This window comes from Pongo pygmaeus, chromosome 16 (assembly GCF_028885625.2).
Source record: "Pongo pygmaeus isolate AG05252 chromosome 16, NHGRI_mPonPyg2-v2.0_pri, whole genome shotgun sequence".
NCBI lineage: Eukaryota > Metazoa > Chordata > Mammalia > Primates > Hominidae > Pongo > Pongo pygmaeus.
The window spans coordinates 84,075,588-84,081,654 of NC_072389.2; positions in this window are offsets into that span (position 1 = coordinate 84,075,588).

Consider the following 6,067-nt stretch of genomic DNA (forward strand, 5'->3'; position numbering starts at 1 on the left):
GATTTAAAGGACTTGACTGTGTCCACAGAAGTGTGACAAAGGCCAAGACATTTTTTGGCGCTTTTAAGCAGATGCCATTGTAAGGGAGGCAGGACTTTACCTCTGCCCTCCTAGGGTCTTTGGCTGGGCTTGAGAATTAATTTGGCATAAGACAGATTAAGGGGAGAAAAACAGATTTAATACAAATTTTACATGGCGTGGAAGCCCTCATAAGGAAATGAAGACCCTGAGAACTGGCAAATTCTAAATGCTTTTTTTTTTTTTGAGATGGAGTCTCACTCTGTCGCCCAGGCTGGAGTCCAGTGGTGCGATCTCAGCTCACTGCAACCTCCGCCTCCTTGGTTCAGGTGATTCTCCCACCTCAGCCTCCCGAGTAGCTGGGACCACAGGCGTGCACCACCATGCCCAGCTAATTTTTTTTTTTTTTTTTTTGAGATGGAGTCTCCCTCTGTCGCCCAGGCTGGAGTGCAGTAGCACGATCTTGGCTCGCTACAACCTCCGCCTCCTGGGTTCAAGCGATTCTCCTGCCTCAGCCTCCCCTAGTAGCTGGGACTACAGGCGCATGCCACTGCGCCCAGCTAATTTTTTTTTTGTATTTTTAGTAGAGAGAGGTTTCACCATGTTGGCTGGGCTGGTCTCGAAATCTTGACCTCAGGTGATCCATCTGCCTCAGCCTCCCGAAGTGCTGGGATTAGAGGCCTGAGCCACCATGCCCGGCCAATTTTTGTATTTTTTTGTAGAGATGGGGTTTTGCTGTGTTGCCCAGGCTGGTTTTGAACTCCCAGGCTCAAGTGATCCACCCACCTTGGCTTCCCACCCAAAGTGCGGGGATTATAGGATGTGAGCCATCATGCCCGGCCTCATCTCCTGTATTTTAGAAAAAGGAGGATCAAGAGTGCCCTTCTTGCATCTGTTTTTTTCAAGTGCCTTTAACTCAAATACTCAATATGCCAGAGCAGCATATGTTGTGGTGGCATGTTCTGAATTCCTTCCCCATCCACCAAATGGAGTCACCGCTATCTTTTTGGGGTCCAGCCCATACAACTGTTATTTCTAAACTCAGGACAACTGAATCAGTAGGTATTATCTCCATATTATAGGCAAAGAGATGGGCTGAGAGAGGTTCAGTAACTTGCCCAGGGTCCCACAGCTGGGAATTAGAACCTGGACTGGACCCAGGCACTGGCTCAACATACCATTCCACAACTGCCAGTGGACTTTGAAGAGATCAGGATTTTTTAAAATTTATATATATTAAAAAAAATAGAGATGGAGTCTCACTATGTTGCCCAGGCTGGTCTCCAACTCTCAGGTTTAAGTGATCCTCCTGCCTTGGCCTCCCAAAGTACTAGGATTACAGGCGTTAGCCACCATGCCTGGGTGAGATCAAGACTTTGTGCTTTAAAATGCATGGTTTGTTACTTTAGGATAGTGGTTCTGAAACCACCTGGGAGCATGTATCAGAATTACTTGGGAGGCTGCACCCCTAGAGTTTCTGATTTAGAAGGTCTGGGGTGGCTAAGAATGTGGGTATGGAAAGGGTTCCTGGGTGACGCTGATGCAACTGGTCTTGGAACCATACTTTGAGAATGATTGCTTAGGCTGCTGAAGCTTGTGGGTTCTGATGGGAACAGGGCTTCAAGTTTGGCAGATGATCCCTCGTGCTTTTAGTTTTCTTTTATATCTGAGGCTACTGGTTGAGGTTTTCCAACCTTATTTTGCCACTCCCTGGTGAGAACAGCAGCCATCAGCTAAACAGACATGTCACCCTGTTAAAATCACAGGAGTCTTCAGAGGCACCATCAATTGCTATCAGAGGGGTAAGAAGCAATTCATTAGCCTGGGGATTGGTGACCAGCCTTCAGGGGTCACCTCACCATCTTTACATCATTGTGGACACATGCAATAGGGGCCTCGCCCATGGGAAAGAAGGCAGGATGTGTCCCCAGAAATTCGGAGAATATGGAATTTTAGAGCAGAGAAGGCACATTTAAAAGATTCTTCTGTACCTCCCCATTTTCCTGTGTTGGAGCTGGGGAAAAGGAACCCCTTTTGAAACCACATAACCACTATTACACAAGTTTTCCTTCTTCCCATCTTAGATTCCACATTGTGCATGAACAAGCCAGAATTCTGTGTGTTCAGATCCTGGTCTGGTGCATTCTTGTACAATTGCTAACATGCTGCTTATTTGCATACCAGGTGTTCCAGGTAGAAAATCTGGAACCTCTACAAAGAGGACTGTGTTTTCAGTCCTGGGAGACGTTCCTCTCATAGGAGAGAAATAGAGGCAACCAACTGGACTAGAAAATTCCTCTCAAAAATCCTTTTAGGCCAGGTGTGGTGGCTCACACCTGTAATCCCAACACTTTGGGAGGCCGACACAGATGGATCACCTGAGGTCAGGAGTTTAAGACCAGCCTGGTCAACATGGAGAAACCCTGTCTCTGCTAAAAATACAAAAAATTGGCCTGGCATGGTGGCGTGCCTGTAGTCCCAGCTACTCAGGAGGCTGAGGCAGGAGGATCGCTTGAACCTGAGAGGCAGAGGTTGCTGTGAGCCAAGATCATGCCATTGCACTCCAGCCGGGGCGACAAGAGCGAAACTCCATCTCAAAAAAAAAAAAAAATCTTTTTAGATCATTATTACCATTGCCTATCTGAAGCTCTCTCTCTTGAGCAATGCTGTGAGGAGAGGCAAGGGACACAATTCCCATGTTACAGATAAGAAACCTGGGGCTCAGAGAGCCCAAATGACTTGCCTGATGCCACCCAGCTGGGAAGTGGCAAAGCAAAGCTCTAACCTCGTTTTCTGATTCCAAATCCTGTGCTTTAGCTGCTCCCTGATGTTGAGTGTGGTCCCCAAGGAGCAGAGTGTGTGTGTTTGCTGGGAGGGAAGATGGGCTGAGGGAGAAGAATAAAACATTACTGATTACTTATCTAGTGCCCAGAATTGTATTGGATGTGCTATATTTACTGAATTTGATTATTCCACAATAGCCTTCTCAGTCTGTAGAGTTTCATATTATTATCCCATTTCACAGATGAAGAAATAGTTTCAGAGAAGGTGACTTGCCCAAGGTCACATAGCTGGTAATAGGTAGATTTAAATCTGGGCCCTGACTCTTTTCCTCTTTTCTTTTCTTTCTTTTTTTTTTTTTTTTTTTTTTTGAGACAGTCTTACTCTGTCGCCCAGGGGCATGATCTCAGCTCACTGCAACCTCTGCCTCCCGGGTTCAAGTGATTCTTCTGCCTCAGCCTCCTGAGTAGCCGGGACTACAGGTGGGAGCCACCACACCCGGCTAATTTTTGTATTTTTAATAGAGACGGGGTTTCACCATGTTGGCCAGGCTGGTCTCGAACTCCTGACCTCCTCAGCCTCCCAAGGTGTTGGGATTACAGGCGTGAGCCACCGTGCCCTGCCAGACTCTTCTCTTGATCACACAGTCTAGGACAGGGAAATGTGGTTACCACTGTTTAAAGGGGGCTGACTCCTTGTCAATTGCAGTCTTGTAAATAACATAACAGGAAAAGGCAGCAGGGGTGCCAGATACTCATTAAATGTTAGCTTATTTTTTTTCATTTCTGATTCACACAATGAAGTTTATTTTAAAATCTGAAAGGAAAACAGGAATAAATGCTACCAAGTGCTTCTTTGGGATGAGAGGTCATCTCGACCTGCTGCCCAAGTGCTCGTTTGTGATGATGATGCTCGTTTGTGATCAAGATGACCTCTCATCCCAAAGAAGCACTTGGTAGTATTTATTGCAGAACAACTCGATCTGCAAGTTGTTCTTCTAAGACTTAGAATCTAGGTAGATCTTTTTGTTTGTTTGTTTGTTTTTGTTTTGTTTTGTTTTTTTGAGACGGAGTCTCGCTCTGTCGCCCAGGCTGGAGTGCAGTGGCGCGATCTTGGCTCACTGCAAACTCCGCCTCCTGGGTTCATGCCATTCTCCTGCCTCAGCCTCTTAAGTAGCTGGGACTGCAGGCGCCTGCCACCATGCCCAGCTATTTTTTTGTATTTTTAGTAGAGACGGGGTTTCACTGTGTTAGCCAGGATGGTCTCGATCTCCTGACCTTGTGATCCGCCCGTCTCAGCCTGAATCTAGGTAGATCTTAATGACAGAGATGGAAGATCCCTCGGCCCAAGTTCTGGGTGGGACCATCTCTTAAAGTAAATGAAGCCTGCAGCCTGTCTTCTAGCAGCCCTGTGAGTCATTCCCCAGTCCTCCACTCAAATCCTTTACTATACCACCTCTACTTTTTATCAGCTCAGGACCCCACCTGCTATCTTGGCTCATGGGAGTCTTCTCTATCTTAGGGGCAATTCAAATCTTACTCTTATCTTTACCTATAAAGCATTGTCATCTTGGCGTCTTCCCTGACATGGCTGTGATTTATAGTGTGTGAGCAGTTACTAGATGTAGGTCTACCTCAGTCTCTCTCTCTCTCTCCCACACACACACACACACACACACACACACACACACACACACACACAACCTTGCAACCCCTTGTTTAACCTGACCTATATCCTAGCACTGAACAGCTTGTCTCTGTTTCTCCAGCATTTTGCACATAGTAGGTTCTTAATGAATATTTGGTTCATAAAGATAAATAAATACACACCCTGGGACTATTTTTTTTTTTTTTTGTCCTGAGGAGGGTTATTTTTCCCTCTCAAACACTAAGAAACAGGAGGGCTGGGACCACATGTTCATCTGTATCCCCAGACACAGAGGAATCTCCCAGGGTCTAGCACATGGTCTTAGCAAATGTAAAATCAACACCCTTTAAAAGAGTACATTTTCCTGGACCTGTTCATACATTTAATCAACTAGATCCCCAAATATTCTGACTTGAAAAAGATTTTCTTACTGGAGGATTTAGTGACCAGTCCTTTAGTGCAGAGCCAACAGAATGAAACTCCTTTCTCCCTTCCGGGAGCCTGACCTGCCCTAGAGCCTTCCCCAGAAGCTACTCTGGATGTGAGAAGTTATTGGATGGCTCAAATGGGACCCCAACTGGATGGTGACTGTCCTGTTGTTGAGGGAGGAGGGGGTCAATTTCCTCCACAAATCTGCTTCTTCTGGATCCTGTCCCACCCACCCTTTTGGGTACTTTTGACATCTTTGGAGGCACCCTTGATTTCTCTCCTTTCCTCAGACCCCTCAGTCCATTAGCACAGCCAGTCATATCTAGAAGCCAGCCACTTCTTAGCACTCCATTGCTATCACTGTGGTCCACGCCCCCCTCACCTCTCTCCTGTTAGGCCATATCTATCACGAAATGACCTAAACCAATTCATCCACCACTAGGTTCATTTTACTGCAGATCTCAGTAATCTCCAGTAATGAGTGGTAGGTAAGGGTGTTGTGTTTCCTTCCACAAACCTTGCTATGAGGGGGTCTGAGGCAAGCAAGTCTCAGACTGAAATCCACACCTTGTACCATCACTTATCAGCAAGCAGGTCCCTAACAGTCATATAACCTTCTCTATAAGCTCAATGAAGGCCTAGCTCCCTGACCTTTTGCATATTCCAATAAGCTTCCCTCTTGAAAGATTTAATTCAGGCTGGGTGCAGTGCTCATGCCTGTAATCCCAGTACCTTGGGAGGCTGAGGCGGGAGGATCACTTGAGCTCAGGAGTTTGAGACCAGCCTGGGCAACATAGTGAGACCCCCATCTCTAAAAAAAAATACAAAAAATAGCTGGACATGGTGGCACACGCCTGTAGTCCCAACTGCTTGGGAGGCTGAGGTGGGAAGATCACTTGAGCTTGAGGGGTTGAGGCTGCAGTGAGCCGAGATTGCACCACTGCACTCCAGCCTGAGCAACAGAGTGAGACTCTGTCTCAGAAAAAAGGGGGGAGGGATTTCATTCAAGGAAGATGCAAACAATATTTAAGGAGCAAGATTTGAACAACCTTCAATTTGGGATCAGGCAACTGCATCCTTACTCAGAAGCTTGAACCTGAGACCAGACGGACTCCTAAGACCTAGACCCCATCAAAACTCCCTAGGTTTTTGTGTCCTGTCTATCTGTGTAAGGGCAGAGGTACTTGGACAA